This window comes from Lithobates pipiens, unplaced genomic scaffold, assembly GCF_037356315.1.
Source record: "Lithobates pipiens isolate NorthernLeopardFrog02 unplaced genomic scaffold, aLitPip1_a1.2 Scaffold_25, whole genome shotgun sequence".
Classification (NCBI taxonomy): domain Eukaryota; kingdom Metazoa; phylum Chordata; class Amphibia; order Anura; family Ranidae; genus Lithobates; species Lithobates pipiens.
In genome coordinates, this window is record NW_027507787.1 from 95,901,305 (window position 1) to 95,919,231 (window position 17,927).

The 17,927-nt window shown below is 47.8% G+C and overlaps 1 protein-coding gene across 1 annotated transcript in view; it reads right to left on the bottom strand.

Moving 5' to 3' along the window:
• LOC143930026 (kinesin-like protein KIF23) overlaps nucleotides 1-1,821 on the bottom strand; it is a 69,004-nt gene extending 67,183 nt beyond the window's left edge. The window contains exons 1-2 of the mRNA XM_077453928.1: nucleotides 1,457-1,821; nucleotides 1,219-1,300 (exon numbers count right to left, since the gene is read on the bottom strand). The gene's annotated coding sequence lies outside the window, so the exon portion shown is untranslated. The remainder of the gene's footprint in view (nucleotides 1-1,218; nucleotides 1,301-1,456) is intronic.
• Between the last annotated feature and the right edge of the window lie 16,106 nt (nucleotides 1,822-17,927).

Here is a 17,927-nt window from a genome sequence, read left to right on the forward strand (position 1 = left end):
CTTTAAGTTCCCGACTGTCTCCCATCTTCTGTGAGAGGAGCATTGCTGGGGGTCAGAATGCTTGGCGATTCTGGAATCAAAGGCCTTGCGTTGACAATGGCTGACACTTCAGCCATAAATGTGAGGCAAGTCGAGCTAAAACTAGTAGATTTACTTTCTGCCTGAAACGGCTACGCTCAGCTGTGAATGGGAAGTCTCGTTTTCAGGCAGAAAGCCGTGCGTTTTAGGCCACGATTTTGTACAGGTCAAATGGTCACCAATGTAAAAAGAAAAAACATGCCTGTAAAGCTGCCTAAAAAAAAGCTCCAGAACTTGTTTGAGCTTCATGACATCTATAGGACTAAGCCCAGTGTATTATAAACCTTTTACTCCTCCAAATACCTTTAACCACTTCCCGTGACCCACCTTAAACAAACAACTGGACTACATATGGATTAAATGGCCAATTAAATGTTATTTAACAAATCTGTTTCATAAATAACATAAATAACTTTAAATAAACGTAAACCTTCCCAGCCTCTAAACGGGTCATGGGTACTAGCATAATAACATACTGGTCACTGCAAACGACTTTTGAACTTTGACCTCTTGACCTCCAGATGGAAACCCCTGTCTCGGAGGCTATACCTAAATCGTCGCAGTGACCTACCCCTTTTAACCCTTCCAGGTTAACCCCTCGTAACCTGGAAGTACCAATAAACCACCCCCATCCATGGATGGGTACAACAGTTCACTACCCGTACCTCCCATTATTACTTTAAAACTGCCAAAGAACCGCCTGTCTCCCCTTGTATCATTAACAAACCTCCCAACAAAAGGACCCTCATTCCACAACCAGGGAGGGTGGGTGGGGATCACTTCCTCCTCCGCTCGTGTGACTGAGCGCAGCACGTCCTGACTCACGGAGCTACGCGCTAGGCTCCGCCCCTGGCTCCGCCCACCTGGCCTCCTTAAAGCAGCCCTGCTCTACACTAAAGACGGCGACTGTGCAGTCCAGCACATGTCATGCCGTCCCTACGCCCACCCCCTGCGGCTGCTAGCTCCGGGACTCTCTGGCGTTTTGGAGTGGGGATGTGCGCCATCTCCATAGACAATACATTCTCTCCTCCTCCGACCCCTCTCCAGCGTTTTGTAGCTTCAGGCTTGCAGCTGCAAAAACGCTCAGGTGTGAATGGGGCCTTATACTGTATAAAATGTTACACATCGTATCAAACTTACTCTGGTTTCTACATCTGTCCACTCCGATTCTGTGCTCTCTGCCAGTTGAGGCCGATTTGTTTCAGAGGATCTCCTCTTGTGACTGTAAAACAAGTTACAAAAAAATAAAAAAAATTTACTAAAAAGCTCAAGAGCGGTTAATGCCTGTAATTCTAGAGCCATCAGAAGATCGCCAACAGAATGCTATAGTTCTTTGTAGATCGCAATCCACAACGTCTGCATGGTGACTGCAGCATACCCATTTCCAGGAGGAGATTCCTGCCTGAGCGTTTCAACGTCTGTGAACTGTACAGACTGACCGCCACCTCGAGTCCGGAAGACGTCACCCTGAAAACAGATTTATACACGGTTAGCCACAAACATAAAACACAGACCGTCACAGACATCATAAAAAAGGTGCTCACCGAATGTGCAGGATAGGACAGGTGTAAAAAAAATACAAATAAAACCACAAACACACCCCACCAAAAATTGACCACATTATAGAATAAAAGTTAAAGATTGCATGCAATACATATTGCTCCTCACATTACTTGCTAGGGCAGTTTTAGATTTTAAAGCATTCTCTTCTTCATACAAAAAAGGAATAATAATAATAATAACAATAACCCACACACTCCTCCTCTTCCCCCCCCACCACCACTTTGAATATCTGTTATCTTAATAAGTTTAGTTTCCATCTCCCCATCCGAGGCCAGCTGCTGGTGCGTCAGCTTGTACTTGTCACACTTGGCCAACGCCTTTTCGCTAGCCACAGATACTTTGATGGCATTGGGGACATGAGGCTGCATAACCGTCTCGGTCTCCACACTACCAGATGGCTTATGGTCTACCCATCTCTCCCCTGCGGAGCGAGAGCGGCGGTGCCTCGTGTGCACCGGGGGAATAGTCTAAGCAGGACCAGAAAAATCAAGATCAAAGACAAACAGAAGAAAAATCAGTCAATAAAAAATTATTCAACATGCAAATGTAGGTGCAGTTGTTACCGGCCTCAAAATGTGAATTAAGAGAGCCGATGATTGTAGACGCGATGAGATAAGGTGATCAGCTTGGCGTGGACTGCAAAGAATCACACAAACAGCATGAGATATGACCACTGACTTTATGGCTGGAAGTAGTTTAATTTCCAGTCACATGGTGTGTGGCCTTATATAGACTCTGTTTGTGTACCTTCTCTGCCATCTACTGGTTATTAATAGAATAGAAGGGACATGTTTAGAAATATAAAAAAAAATGAATATGTACTTTGCTTTGGGGTGTCTGTTTTGTGACCATATAAACCCCAGTCCGTCACACAGTCATCGGGCCTGGTACAGGTCATTGAAAAGGACAGGAAGTTGTGTGTACAGGGGAACCCAGAGTCCAATGTGCTGGAACTGGCTTTGTGGGGGTGTAGAAGCTCCATTCTCAGTGGTGAAAATTGCACCAAGTGAACAAAACTGGTACTACACCCCCTCCCCCCCCCCACCCCCACCGGTATACAAGACCTTAACGTGACAAAAATGTACCCATCTGGGTTCAGAATGATACTTTGAACTCATTGTCATCTTGCTTAAAAACAAAAAAACTCCTCACTGCATTTATTACAAAATGAAGCAGAGATCAAAATAACTAGTATGGGTTCCAGTTTCCATCACTCCAGTAATGCATTTCAGCAGTTAAAAAGGAAAAATGGCAACTAGCTGCGGTGTGGGACCTGGTCATAAGAATACATTCCTGCTCATCACTATATTGGAATAGTAGGGCCCCCTTCACACGGCCAACTAGGCCGGATTCACACCGGTGTTTTGTCAGATTGGACGACCCGTCAGATTTTGTAAGTTAAAGGACGTTCCATCGCCACCATCTTGCTACACCCCGCACTCATCCACAGTAATGATACTGTGAGATGGCGGCAAGCGAACATCTTGTTACACCCACTGGAGTCTTGCAATTCACACTTATTTTTAACAGTAAGCTCAGCTTATATGGTGAAATACAGTATTTAAAAATCTGTTTAGATTTAGAATTTTAAAAGCAGCAAACCTGATCTCAGAGGTTTAATATGACAGACCACTGCTTTGAAAAAAAATAAAAATATAGATCATCAAAACAGTGAAGGATTTCTCAATACTGAATTTCTCAGTTTAATGTTAAAAAGAAGAAGTGTGAAATGCAAGACTCCGGAGGGTGTAACAAGATGTCCGCTTGCCGCCTACTCACTGTATCCTTACTGTGGACGAGTGTGGGGTGTAGCAAGTTAACGGCGATGGAACAAAAATCTGACAATAGTGGGCTTCGATTTTGTGAGCACGTTGTGTGTAAATCAATGGCTATGAGAGATGTCTTGTTGGACCAACTTTGAAAAAGGTTCCTGAACTACTTTGGTCCTACTTTAGCCCACTGAATATCACTGAAGTCGGATCCTTGTCCTCACCATCCAACTTGTGCCATCAGACATGATTACAGTAGCAGTAAAAAGGAATTTGTCACACCAAGATTGTTTTGATTGGTCAAAAGGACAATTTGGATTATCTCAAAGTTGTAGGAAAATATTATCCTGTTCATTCAAGTCGGATGGAAGTAGGACCGATGTTGCAGGGCAGTCTCGTTGTACCAGTATGAACCCGGCCTAAACCACATACCAGTTGCAAGGATCGATTGACTCTTGTGGCTGGACTGACAAGTGCATAAGAATAGTGGCATGTTTCACGTGTAGCTGCACACCACAGGGGGTGGGGTCTACCTGCAGTTGGGGACATCAGTTCTTAAATGCTTGGTGTGTGGCTACATGCAAAAGGTGGCAGCCGATCTCAGCCCTGTCTTTAGTTTATATAGTCCCGGGGTCTCCAAACCTAAACAAAAAAGGGCCAGGTTACTGTACTTTAAGACTTGAGGGTGCCAGACAGTGGCCACTGGGAGTAGAAATGGTCTTGTGTCAGTGCGAGGAACCGTGCCTCATCACCGACATCAGTGCGAGGAACCGTGCCCCATCACCGACATCAGTGCGAGGATCCGTGCCCCATCACCGACATCAGTGCGAGGAACCGTGCCCCATCACCGACATCAGTGCGAGGAACCGTGCCCCATCACCGACATCAGTACGAGGAACCGTGCCCCATCGCCGACATCAGTACGAGGAACCGTGCCCCATCGCCGACATCAGTGCGAGGAACCGTGCCCCATCACCGACATCAGTGCGAGGATCCGTGCCCCATCACCGACATCAGTGCGAGGATCCGTGCCCCATCACCGACATCAGTGCGAGGATCCGTGCCCCATCACCGACATCAGTGCGAGGATACGTGCCCCATCACCGACATCAGTGCGAGGAACCGTGCCCCATCACCGACATCAGTGCGAGGAACCGTGCCCCATCACCGACATCAGTGCGAGGAACCGTGCCCCATCACCGACATCAGTGCGAGGATCCGTGCCCCATCACCGACATCAGTGCGAGGATCCATGCCCCATCACCGGCATTAGTGCGAGGATCCGTGCCCCATCACCGACATCAGTGCGAGGATCCGTGCCCCATCACCGACATCAGTACGAGGAACCGTGCCCCATCGCCGACATCAGTGCGAGGAACCGTGCCCCATCACCGACATCAGTGCGAGGATCCGTGCCCCATCATTGGCATTGCTGTGGGGTGGTTTTGGGGGACAGTGCCCCGACATTGGTATTACGGGGGGGACACAAATAGTGCCCCATCATTGGTATTACTGAAGGGGGGGTTGTGGGGTGTGGGTGGACAAATAGTACCCCATCATTGGCATTAGTGTGAGAAATCATGCTTTGTTGATGCAACAGGAATTAAATCCCATCGTTGGTGTCAGTGGGAGGAAACGTGCCCCAAGGGCAGAATTCAAGGCAAACAAAGGGCCGCAGTTTGGAGACCACTGATCTAGACTGAGCGGCCATCGCTATTTGCAGGCACCCGTCATACCAGCTGCAATACTCTGCTGATCCTTGCCGCTGGAATTCAGTTCAAGTGGCTAAATGGCTGTGTGAAGGAGGCCATAAAGTACCAGAAACAGACAGCTGAACTCCAGGCAAACAGCTGAACATACACCTGAAGGGTCACAGGTGTGTGTATTGTTTATCTACTGTGCTAAAAAATAAAAAAATAAAAATAAAATAATCCTGTTCAACCAGGTACCCACAGCAGGCAGCATAGCCAGGTCCTTGGAATCTGCTGTATAATACTGCAGCCGAGAGACACCACCTGGTCTATATGTCTCAATCTGTAACTGTAGAGTAAAATAAGCAGCAATAGAAGCCAAAAGGTCTGCTTGCACTTTCTACTCCTTGGCATTAAAATGACAGGTGTACTATACCAACCCACCCTTTCTTGTCCTGAATCTACACTACAAGCTCCCACCCCAAGCTGCTTATTCGTCTACTCCATGTCTTCATCCTCTGTCACTGGCTGTGACCAGTGGTGAACCGAAATGAAAATTCCAATGCCAAAAACGAAGATTTAGGATGCAGTTGGCCAAAACTGAAAACCGACAGTTAAAAAAAAAAAAAAAATTGAAATGACTGAGGCGGGTGTAATGTTGCATTGAAATCAATGGAATGCGGTTTTACATTGAAGTCAATGGGAGGCAGCATGCCGTTATCAGCACTTCTTTTTCTTCTATCTGCAAAAACGGTGATAACCCCCATTTTTTTTGGAGGCGATGATTTTCGGTGGCCGATATTATCAGTGCATCCCTAGGTGCAACTATTCCACAGACTTTTATAGGTCCATAGTCTAAGATGTTCAGAATAAGGCCCCAATACAAGTCTGATGACTCAATTTGCAGACAGAGCCCACAATGTGGACTATTTTGGCCTGGACAGGATGAAGACAAAGCCGCAGGGGGTGGGGAGTTTTTGGTACATATTTCAGGAGGGCGAGGGATTCAAAAAAAAGGTGTTTTATCTGCCTGGAGTCCAGATATGTCCATTCAATTGGGCTGATTTACTTAGGACCCTTTACACCAGGCATATGCAATTAGTGGACCTCCAGCTGTTGCAAAACTACAAGTCCCATCATGCTTCTGCCTCTGGGTGTCATGCTTGTGGCTGTCAGAGTCTTGCTATGCCTCATGGGACTTGTAGTTCAGCCACAGCTGGAGGTCAGCTAATTGCATATCCCTGCTTTACACGAACGGACAGGCAGACCCGATCAGAACCTCCATGAAGCGGCGGGAGTAAAACGGACACGTGTTAGTCAACGCCCACCCACATCCATTCCAATCAGCCAAAAACAGAAGGATGGGGATAGCAGTCGGGTATAAGAAATGGATAGGAAGTCCATTTACATCCGATCGCCCATAGAGAGGGGGGCGCTGTCTGCTCTGCATAAAAACGGAGAAGGACCTGCCACCCTCCTGCTGAGTAGTGATCAGCGGACCGACCCCCTGCTGGCCGCAGGCGGATTCCACCCAGTGTGAAAAAGGGGCCTAAAGAATTTGAGAATCATCATAACTGCGTAATTATTCGCTTTGGTTATTCAGTCATTCAAAAATCAAAAATTCCAGCTCACTTTGAATACCCAATTGTGCAGATGGAATAAATAGAAAGGGGGTTTGGTTTGGGTGACTGAAGTGAATATTTACAAATGTAATTTGAAATTCTCAATTCCTCTAGTAAGCCAGCCTCATTGCGTGGACAACAGTCTTATAATGCTATTAAAAAAAAATAAAAAAAATAAAAAGTGTAACCAACATTACCAGGCCTAATGAACAGCAACCATACAAAGATTTACATTACATTTTTAAAATAAAAAAAATCATTAATAATCATATTTAGTGACATGCAGCATAATTGAAAGCTAAAGCAACAAGCCGGGTCCTCAAATGAAAGCAGCTCAACCCCCCACCACAGCTCACCCATCAAATAAAGAAAAAGCAGAATTTGCTTATTGATCTTTTCAGTATTATGTTAAACAGGATTGATGTACAGATAAGCACACGGTCCCTATGAGTTTTACATCAACAGCCAATGTCCCATATAAATAAATAGGTTTGTTGGATGTTACACACTAGTAAAAACATTAGAGGACACTTTTGTAACTGACATTAATGCAGGAAAAAAAAAAAACACTAGTCCTTTTGGTTTTCAAAAGAGGGCGGCAGTTGGGCAGAGTGAGAGGTCGGCAGTTGGGCAGAATGAGAGGTCGGCAGTTGGGCAGAGTGAGAGGTCGGCAGTTGGGCAGAGTGAGAGGTCGGCAGTTGGGCAGAGTGAGAGGTCGGCAGTTGGGCAGAGTGAGAGGTCGGCAGTTGGGCAGAATGAGAGGTCGGCAGTTGGGCAGAGTGAGAGGTCGGCAGTTGGGCAGAGTGAGAGGTCGGCAGTTGGGCAGAGTGAGAGGTCGGCAGTTGGGCAGAGTGAGAGGTCGGCAGTTGGGCAGAGTGAGAGGTCGGCAGTTGGTCCCCAACTCCCCTATATATTCAGCGGCTGGGGCAGAAGGCATCAGAAGTTGACTGACCACTGACCAGTGAGCAGCTTGGCTTTGATCTCTCCTGAGAGATACCTTGTGATATTATTGGATTTGATTTCGGTCAATTCAATTTCATTGCAATTTCTATTGTCATACATTTAAAGCGAGTTTCTTTATTCTTAATAATGAACCGATTTAAATGTAATCAGATTCTTTCTCTGAAAAACACCAAAGAGAAACCCAGCAAAGGAAGGGCCATGGTAGGAGGTATTAGTGAGCAGCCTGCAGATACCCCAACCAAAAAGCCCTCCAAGATGAAGAGGACCCAAGCGTTTGTGCGCGGCTGTTTCAGAGCCGTCGTTGGATGTTTTGGTAAAGCCAATAGACATCGCCGGGATACAGACACTGAGATTGGTAAGTGTTTTTTTCAAAGATTATTTATTTTTTATTTTTTTTCATAAATTTTTTTTTTTTTTCCCAAAAATTATTTTTTTCAATTTTTTTTCAAAGTATATTATTTTTTTAAATGTTTTTTTTTTTCAAAAAAAAAATTTCTTTTCATAATTTTTTTTTTTCAAAAAAATTTTTTTTTCATAATTTTTTTTTTTTTTCAAAAAATTTTTTGGGGTCACATTCCCATAGGTACAAATGTTTTTTTTAATATTTTTTAAATCAAGTCCTTTTTTATGACATTTTTTAGTTACAATCAACACAAGACATACACCAGGGCTCCACAAACCCCAGGCTCCGGGTCGCCAATGCTACCGGAAATCACAACCTGGCGCCTAAGCTGCCACCAGCCCACTCACTATTGATGCCCCAGACATGCAGAGCATTAACACTGACTGCCATCCTCCTCCCTCCTCCGGCCGGGGTGGGCGGGACCCGGCAGCTATCAAACACCAGCCAATGGAATCTGGGCAGGCCGATACGTGTATGTGGCCGCGCCTCTTTTCTTAAGCAGCCCAATCGTTGGCCGGTGTTTGATAGCTGCTGAGTCCCGCCCTACCCCGGCCGGGTCCCGCCCCCTACCCCGACATATCCGCTGTAGTGTCATATTTTGCTCCCATCATAGAATGCTCCAGAAGGGACGTTGCGGCTAGAAATTTTGCACTGCGCATGCGCGATGCGTTCCAGAGGATTTCCGACAATGTAGTTCAGTGAAACCGTCAGATAATGTCACGGGAGTGAGGGGAGGTAATCGTGACATTAACTTTAGACAGAGCAGAGAGCGGCGGAGAGAGAGCGGGTAACTGTGGCTCAGGGAGGGGATTACCTCCCCTCACTTCTCTGCCATTATCTGACGGTTTCACTGGTCTGCATTGTGGCAAATCATTTGGAACGCATGGCGCAAGTGTTGGGAACGCATGGCGCATGCGCAGTGCTAAATTTCTGGCCGCAGCGCCACTTCCGGAGCATTCTATGATGGGGAGCAAAATATGACACTACACCGCCTCTCTGTTACTTGTCAGTTTCACACCCCGGCCGAGTCCCGCCCATTCCGACATTAAAGCGGGAGTCCGCCGTTTTTTTTTTAAAAGCCAGCAACTACAAATACTGCAGCTGCTGACTTTTAAAATAAGGACACTTACCCGCCCAGCACGCCCGCGATGTCGGCACCCGAAGCCGATCTCTCGATCGTCTCTCAAGTGCTGCCGCCGCCATCTTGGGTATGGGAATCAGGAAGTGGAGCCTTTCGGCTTCATTTCCTGGTTCCCTACTGCGCATGTGCGAGTCGCGCTGCGCAATAAGGATGGTCCCCGCTGTCTCTGGGATCCATGTGTTTCCCAGCAGGCAGCGGGGGACCTTCGGAAAGGGGCGTGGATTCTGCGGAAAGGGGCGTAGCTTCTGCAGAATCTACGCCGGAAGTGAGTGCAGATACCTGTACTGTACAGGTTCCTGCAACCCCTCCCCCCTGAAAGGTGCCAATTGTGGCGCAGGAGGGGGGGAGGGTTCCAATGAGCGGAAGGTCCACTTTAGGGTGGAGCTCCGCTTTAAGCTCAATTCTCACAACTCCTCTGTTACAATTCAGTAACAGAGTGCTCCACATGAAACCTGCCAGTGCCACCGCCAATCAGTGCCACCTACTGGTGCCAACCAGTGCCACCGCAATCAATACCACCTGCATCCACCAACCAGTGCCACCTGCCACTACCAATCAGTGCCACCTGCCAGTGCCACCTGCCAGTGCCACCGCCAATCAGTGCCAACTAGTGCCACGCCAACCAGTGCCACCTGCCAACACCAACCAGTGCCACCACCAATCAGTGCCATCTGCCAGTGACAACTAGTGCCACCGCCAACCAGGGCCACCTGCCACTTCCAAACCAGTGCCACCTGCCAATCAGTGCCAGTGCCAATAGTGCTACCTGCCAGTGCCAATATTGCCACCTGTCAGTTCCAAATCAGTGTCACCTGCCAGTTCCAAACCAGTGCCACCTATCGATGCCCACCAGTGCCACCTATCGATGCCCACCAGTGGTGCTAATCATTGACACCTAGAAGTGCTGCCTATCAGTGTAACTGATCAGTGCCCATCACTGCCACCCATCGGTGCCCATCAGTGCCACCTCATCAGCGTACATCAATGACAGACAAAAATTACCCGTTATAACATTTAAAAAAAATGTAAAAAAATATGGTTTTAATTCGGTCTTTTTATATTTAAAAAAATAAAAACCGCTGAGGAGATGAAATACCACCAAAGGAAATCTCTATTTGGGGGAACAAATGATACAAATGTCATTTGGGTACAGTGTTGTATGACCGTGTAATTGTCACTCAAAGTGCGACAGCGCTGAAAGCTGAGGATTGGTGTGGATAGGAGGGGGAGGGGGGTTTAAGTGGCCGGTAAGCAAGGGGTTAAACATGACAGCATTTTCTACACATATGAGATGGCTGTGTGCTGTGCAGGTTTTATGCCCCTTACACTGTTAGGAAAATGTTGTCACCCCCTCATTTCTTCACAGAACACACCACCTCCTTTTCCTCTGCTGGCTGAATGTGATGTGGGGGGCGCAGGCTCAGGCCCTGGCTCTTATAGGTGGTAGGGGGCCCAGTCATGTAAGCTGATTTCTAGCAGAGCGGTCCTGGGTGTGGGCGAATGGCCCTGAATGCAGACAGTGCATGTCATATTAGGAGAAGTGGCTGCGTGCGTGCAGCTGTGCGTTCTACTCATTGTCAATGGACTGCCTGCATGCAGCACCTGGAAGATACAGATGTTGTAGAAACGTCCCGTTCATGTTATATGGGCCTCATCACCCTTGTAAACAAGGCCAGACAGACGGACAAAACCAAGACAAATAAAACCGCACTAATTCATTATCCATCAGCATTTTAAAGAGGAAGTAAACCCCTACAAACAACTTTGACCTACAGGTAAGCCTAGATTAAGGCTTACCTGTAGGTCCAAGAAATATCTCCTAAACCTATATGTAGACAGCGGCGCGCAGGCGCACTAAAGGCGGCAGTTCCAAGAATGGACCTGCCGCATTTGTCGACTCCCGTGCGCATGCGCGGGAGTGACGTCATCGCGGCTTCGCCGAATGACAGCGGCGGAGCTGCGAGACGCCGCTCCCGTGCGCATGCGCGGGTGTGACGTCATCGCGGCTTCGCCGCTGTCATTCGGCGGAGCTGCGAGACGCCACAAGCAAGATGGATGCGGCGGACTACAGGCGACAGCGGCGACTTCGCTGGCTCCTGTGTCAGGTAAGTGACACATAGTAGTCCATTATGCTTTACCTTTGCAGGGAAAAAAAGAGGAAGTAAACTCATCAGGGTTTACTTCCTCTTTAATATGCACTATGCCTTTACCCCAAGTGTTTTCATTAGAAGTGTCTGCGCTCCTAAAGCCGGCCATAGACACTTCCAATCTCACCCGGCTAAGCAAGGACCAGCCAAGATTTTAACCATGTATGGGCAGGCTGATTACGGGCTGGGTACAACCAGCCCCTCTGATTTTTCATGCCATTATTGCCAGCCAGTGGGTCGGGATGAGTGGCAGGCAACCAGCATTTTTATACAAAGTACAACATTAGTCCTCCTTGTGTCCCTGTCCTGTAGAGTTTATTCATGGTCTCTGGCACCAGCGTTTTCATCTCTTCTCTCCATAATTTGATGTTCTACAAAGAAAAATATATGAAATGTAGGTGAAGGTGCTAAATCTAATTCCTCTCTTTTTTTATTGTAGGTGTACGCGGTATTGACTGCGACCAATTCGTGTCCGCTCCTCCAGAGTGCGACCGATTCGTGTCCGCTCCTCCAGAGTGCGACCGATTCGTGTCCGCTCCTCCAGAGTGCGACCGATTCGTGTCCGCTCCTCCAGAGTGCGACCCGGACGTGTCCGCTCCTCCAGAGTGCGACCGATTCGTGTCCGCTCCCCCAGAGTGCGACCGATTCGTGTCCGCTCCTCCAGAGTGCGACCCGGACGTGTCCGCTCCTCCAGAGTGCGACCCGGACGTGTCCGCTCCTCCAGAGTGCGACCCGGACGTGTCCGCTCCTCCAGAGTGCGACCGATTCGTGGCCACTCCACCAGAGTGCGACCCGGACGTGGCCACTCCACCAGAGTGCGACCCGGACATGGCCACTCCACCAGAGTGCGACCCGGACGTGGCCACTCCACCAGAGTGCGACCCGGACGTGGCCACTCCACCAGAGTGTGCCCAGGATGTGGCCACTCCACCAGAGTGTGCCCAAGACGTGGCCACTCCACCAGAGTGTGCCCAAGACGTGGCCACTCCACCAGAGTGCGACCCGGACGTGTCCACTCCACCAGAGTGCGACCCGGACGTGTCCACTCCACCAGAGTGCGACCTAGACGTGTCCACTCCACCAGACTTTGACCTACATGTGTCCACTCCACCAGAGTGCGACCAAGACATGGCCACTCTACCAGAGTGCGACCAAGACATGGCCACTACACCAACATGCCAGGGGAACGTCTCCAGTGAACATAGGGGCAAGGTTACAAGACAGGATAGGCACATACTAGTGGTAGGGGATTCAGTTATTGGAGGGATACAGAAGGCATTCTGTCACCAATCCCCTTATCGCAAAACAGTATGTTGTTTACCGGGCGCCCGGATTCGCAATATTGTAGATTGCATTGACGGCTTATTGGATGGGGCTGGGGAGGACCCAGCTGTCATAGTACATATTGGAACCAATGACAACATTAGAAGAAAATGGAGCGCCCTACAAAATGATTTCAGGGACTTAGGGGCTATACTAAAGAAAAGGACCTCCAAGGCAGTATTTTCAGAAATACTGCCTGTACCTCGAGCCACACCAAGGAGGCAGCAGGAGCTTAGAGAGCTTAGCAGGTGGCTGAAGAACTGGTGCAGGAAGGAGGGGTTCGGCTTCATGGAGACTTGGACCGACTTTTCAATTGGTAACTTTCTCTACAACAAGGATGGATTGCACTTAAATGAGCAGGGTGCAAATCTGCTGGGCAAGAAAATAACCAAAAAGTTGGAAAAAATGACAAATCAACCAAGTGTCATTCACATCGAGACCCCTCCAGCATGCAACGACGTGTCCACTCCACCAGAGTGCGACCCGGACGTGTCCACTCCACCAGAGACGGTAACACAAGCAGTGTGAGACGGTAACACAAGCAGTACTGAGTGAGATAATTTGGCACACTGGCAATGATCTCCCTACACCATACATAGAACCATACATAGAATGTATACATAGGGCCATACATACCACCATACTCAGCATGCCCACCTAGGACCAAACATACCACTATACATACCACCATCAGGGCCACCAATAAGGGGGTACCACCAGTCCTCCTGTAGGGGGCTGGGCACAGAAAACATGAGGAATCGGTGCGGCGGGCGGATGCACTGATCAGTGGGGGAGGCACTGATCTGTGCGGATGCTCAATGCATATATTCTGAATGATCCCCAAATATGATTGTAAACAAGCAGGTAGGTGTGTTTTATTGCATACATACCTGCATATATAGCTCCATGCATACCATCATACACAGCATGTCTACATACCACCACCAGGGCCACCAATAACGGGGTACCACCTGTCCTCCTGTAGGGGGCTGGGCACAAAAAACATAAGGAATTGGTGCGGCGGGCGGAGGCACTGATCAGTGTGGGGGCGCTGATCTGTGCGGATGCTCAATGCATATATTCTGAATGAGCCCCAAAGTTGTGAACAAGCAGGTAGGTGTGTTTTATTGCATACATACCTGCAATACATATGTTCTGTATGGTTCTATGTATGTTTTTTTTCTCTATATGAGATGAACTGGGCACCCTAGACTGATGATTCAGGGACAATCCGATCGCCTTAGGGGGTCAGGAAGGAATTTTTCCCCCCCTTGGAGCCCATCTGGCCGGGGGGGTTTTCGCCTTCCTCTGAATCATCTTAAGGTTTAGGCTTAGTGTAAAAAGGCCCTGCCTTTGAGGAGTCCTAGGACAACCGTCACTGATCTCCGATGTTCTCCGAAGCCCGACAATCATTTCCATATATAGATTTATCTCCAATAAAGATTGGTCGTACCTTAATTGTCTTTGTATGTGTTTTTTTTTTCTTCTTTTTTCTAAGAAATATAATGAGGAATGGCAGCAGGGTGAGGAATCTTGCCCCATACTTCACCACTAGGGATGAGCTTCGATTTCAAGAGGAAGATCGAACATTATGGTCCGTTCGTGCCAAATTAGAGCGGCGTGTCACTGCCCATAATGCACTGCGTCATAGCAGTGTATTGCTGGCTGATGATTGGCCAAGCATGCACGATGACCCGCATGCTTTGGCCAATCACAGCTCCGTCAGCGAAGAGAGCCATAATTGGTCACAGGCCAATTTTTGATGCAATACTTTGCAGCAGGGCTCATTCCTGCGCCCCAACTAGAGGATCTGTAAGGGGTTGCAGTGTTGTGGCACCAGTGCCTAAGGCCCAATTTTTATGCCCCTGTTCAACAGAGGCATGTAATTACAATTCTTGATCTAATATTTCACAGCAGGGACCGTTCCTGCGCCCACCCAGAGTAACTGTGAGGGATTACAGTGTTGTGGCAACACCAACACCTAAGGCCCACATTTTTGCGTTTATATTTTGAGTATATAGGGCAGGCCCCTACTTTCAAACATCCAACTTACAAACAACTCCTACTTTCAAACAGAAGGAGACAACAGGAAGTGAGAGGAAATCTACCCCTAGGAAGGGAAATTCTCTCCTGTAAGAGTTCCTCGTTTCACAAAAAAACACAAATTTTAACAATCCAATTGTCATTGGGATAGAAAGTGAGGTGAAATCTTCTGAACAGGTGCGCACAGACAGCAAAACAAATTATACAGGGGTGATAACCCTTCCCTATGTTTTCCAAAAAGCTTAAAAATAGATTTTTGGGCTGGAGCGACACTTTAAAAATGTACCAGTTAAAAATTACAAACAGATTCTACTTAATAACAAACCTACACAGTTCCTGTCTTGTTTGGACCGCCTGTATACTGCTGTTCTGAGTATATAGGGCCTGGGGGCCTCAGGCCTTTCCTTTTTATAATTTGGGTGCGCGGTTCTCCTTAATGTCCATACAAGACCCAAAGGGGCTGGTAATGGGCTTGGGGGCGGGGTACCCATGCCTTTGTTCTCAATGATTTTCATCCATATTGCCGGGACCAGACATTACATTAAAGCCGTAAACAGTTTTAAATGACTTTTATTCCTTTAGAAATGTCATTTTGTGCAGGGACAGTTCTAAACACGGGAAACACAGGCCACTTTACAGGCATACTATAGACACCCCCCAGGCATGATATTTAAAGGAATGTTTCACTTTTATTTTTTCACTTTAAGCATCATTAAAATCACTGCTCCTGAAAAAACAGCAGTTTTTAAAAATTTTGCATTAATACATGTACCCTGGGGCAGGACCCGGGTCCTCAAACCCTTTTTTAGGACAATAACTTGCATATTAGCCACTTCACACTTTTGATTTCTCACATTCGAGTCCCATAGACTGTAACGGGGTTTGAAAGTTTACGCAAACTATCGGTCCGTTTGCAAGTTCTGGTGCAAACAGAACCAGGGGGGTGTTTGGCTCATCCCTATTCACCACCCTTCAGCCATGGGATAGCGATAGGAAACACCCCAAGTCTAGTCTCTGTAAATGAGTCATATTATGACAGCAGGTATAATGTTTGCAGGTACAGGCTGTGTATATATATATACACACATGGAGTGTAGTCTGGGGCCTGATTGTCAGGGCTGGTCAGCCCTTCCTTCTCTGAGCTGGCCGCTCAGCTGTCAGATAATTGGCAGCTCTCATCTCTCTCCACAATTTACCAGCTGTTGTGGATGTGCTCGTCAGTCCCGCCTACTTAACCACTACAATACCGGGCACTTTCGCCCCCTTCCTTCCCAGCCCAATTTTCAGCTTTCATCGCTCTCGCGCTTTCAGTGACAATTGCGCGGTCATGCTACACTGTACCCAAATAAAATTTTTATCATTTTGTTCGCACAAATAGAGATTTATTTTGGTGGTATTTATTCACAACTCCGTTTTTTATTTTTTGCGATATAAGCGCAAAAAAGCGGAAATTTGGAAAAAAAACAATATTTTCTTTTTTCTATTTTAAAAGAAATCCAATAAAATCAAATTTTGTCATAAATTTAAGCCAAAATGTATTCTGCTACATGTTTTTGGTAAAAAAAATTCCGTTAAGTGTATAATAATTGGTTTGTGTGATCACGGACATATGTACGCAAATGATCATGTACATATGTGTGCAGGTGATCACGTACATACGTGTGCAGATAATCATTGGGACAAGTGATTTTAGTGGGACATATGTGGGGGACATGTTTTTATTATTAGGGACATGTGTTTTTATTTTTGGGGACATGTATGTTTTGGGGACATGTGTGTTATGGGGACATATGTGGGGACTGTGTTTACACTGTGTGGTGTGTTGTGTGTGTTTACACTAGACTGAAAATCAAAAGCTGTAAAAAACAGCTCATACTCACTGATCAACAGCCGGCTGCAGCGATCTGCTCTCCTCTCCTCAGCGATGACTTCTGTGTGAGGAGAGGAGGAGCCGATTGCCTAGCAACCAGCTGTTTGTTTACATCACATGACGGCCGTGATTGGACACGGCCGTCATGTGATCAGGAGGGCCAATCACAGAGCCCTCCTGCCGATCTGAGATGCGCCGTGTCCCGGTGACACGGGCGCATCGGGATCGCGCCACTGCGCGGGCACACGCGTGCGCGATCCCGCTCCTCCTGATGGACGTTCCTGAACGTCCTATCAGGAGTAGACGGCTCCCACCCGGCCGTATATGTGCATTGGCCGGGTGGGAAGTGGTTAAAGATCTGCAGGTCTCTTCATTCCTGCCTTCGCCTTGGTCACATCACAAGAAACCATCTCCTGCGTTCCTGTTTAACCACTTAACAACCGGCCCATAGCCAAATGACGGCTACAGGGCGGTTGTTTAACTCTGGGAGGCCGTCGTATGACGTCCTCCCAGAATTCCGCTCTCGCTTGCGACCCCTGGGGCACGCACTCCAGAGCACCCGCGACCGCCGGGTCCTGTATCATGGATCACGGTAAATGGCCGCTCATCGCGTCAAATGACGGAGTGATCACTTGTAAACAAACCGGCGTCATGTTATGACGCCGGTTCCTCCCTCCCCCTCTCTGTACCGATCGGTACAGAGAGGGGGAAGAGATCGGTGTCAGCAGCGCTGTGGGCTGCATCTGCAGTGCCCACATCGCTGCTCACCGAAATGTAACCCCTCAATTCCCTGCCAATACTCTGCAATACCCGCCAATACGCCAATACTCTGCAATACCCGCCAATACTCTGCAATACCCGCAAATACTCGGCAACACCCGCAAATACTCGGCAACACCCGCAAATACTCTGCAGTACCAGCAAAAACTCTGCAATACCCGCCAATACTCTGCAATACCCGCCAATACTCTGCAACAACCCGCCAATACTCTGCAACACCCGCCAATACTCTGCAACACCCGTCAATACTCTGCAATACCAGCCAATACTCTGCAATACCAGCTAATACTCTATACTACCCTCCAATACTCTGCAGTACCCGCCAATACTCTGCAATACCCTGCCATAAATTGCCATACTCGGAGATACCCAGCCATACTCAGATATACCCAGCTATACCCAGCCATAGTCAGAGATACCCTGCAATACCCAGCCATAGACATCCCCCCCCTCCCGCCGCCCTCCGTTGCTTCTACCGACTCGCCAATACGATCAAAGCCAGAATCTTTTTTTTTTTTTTTGACCCCATATCTC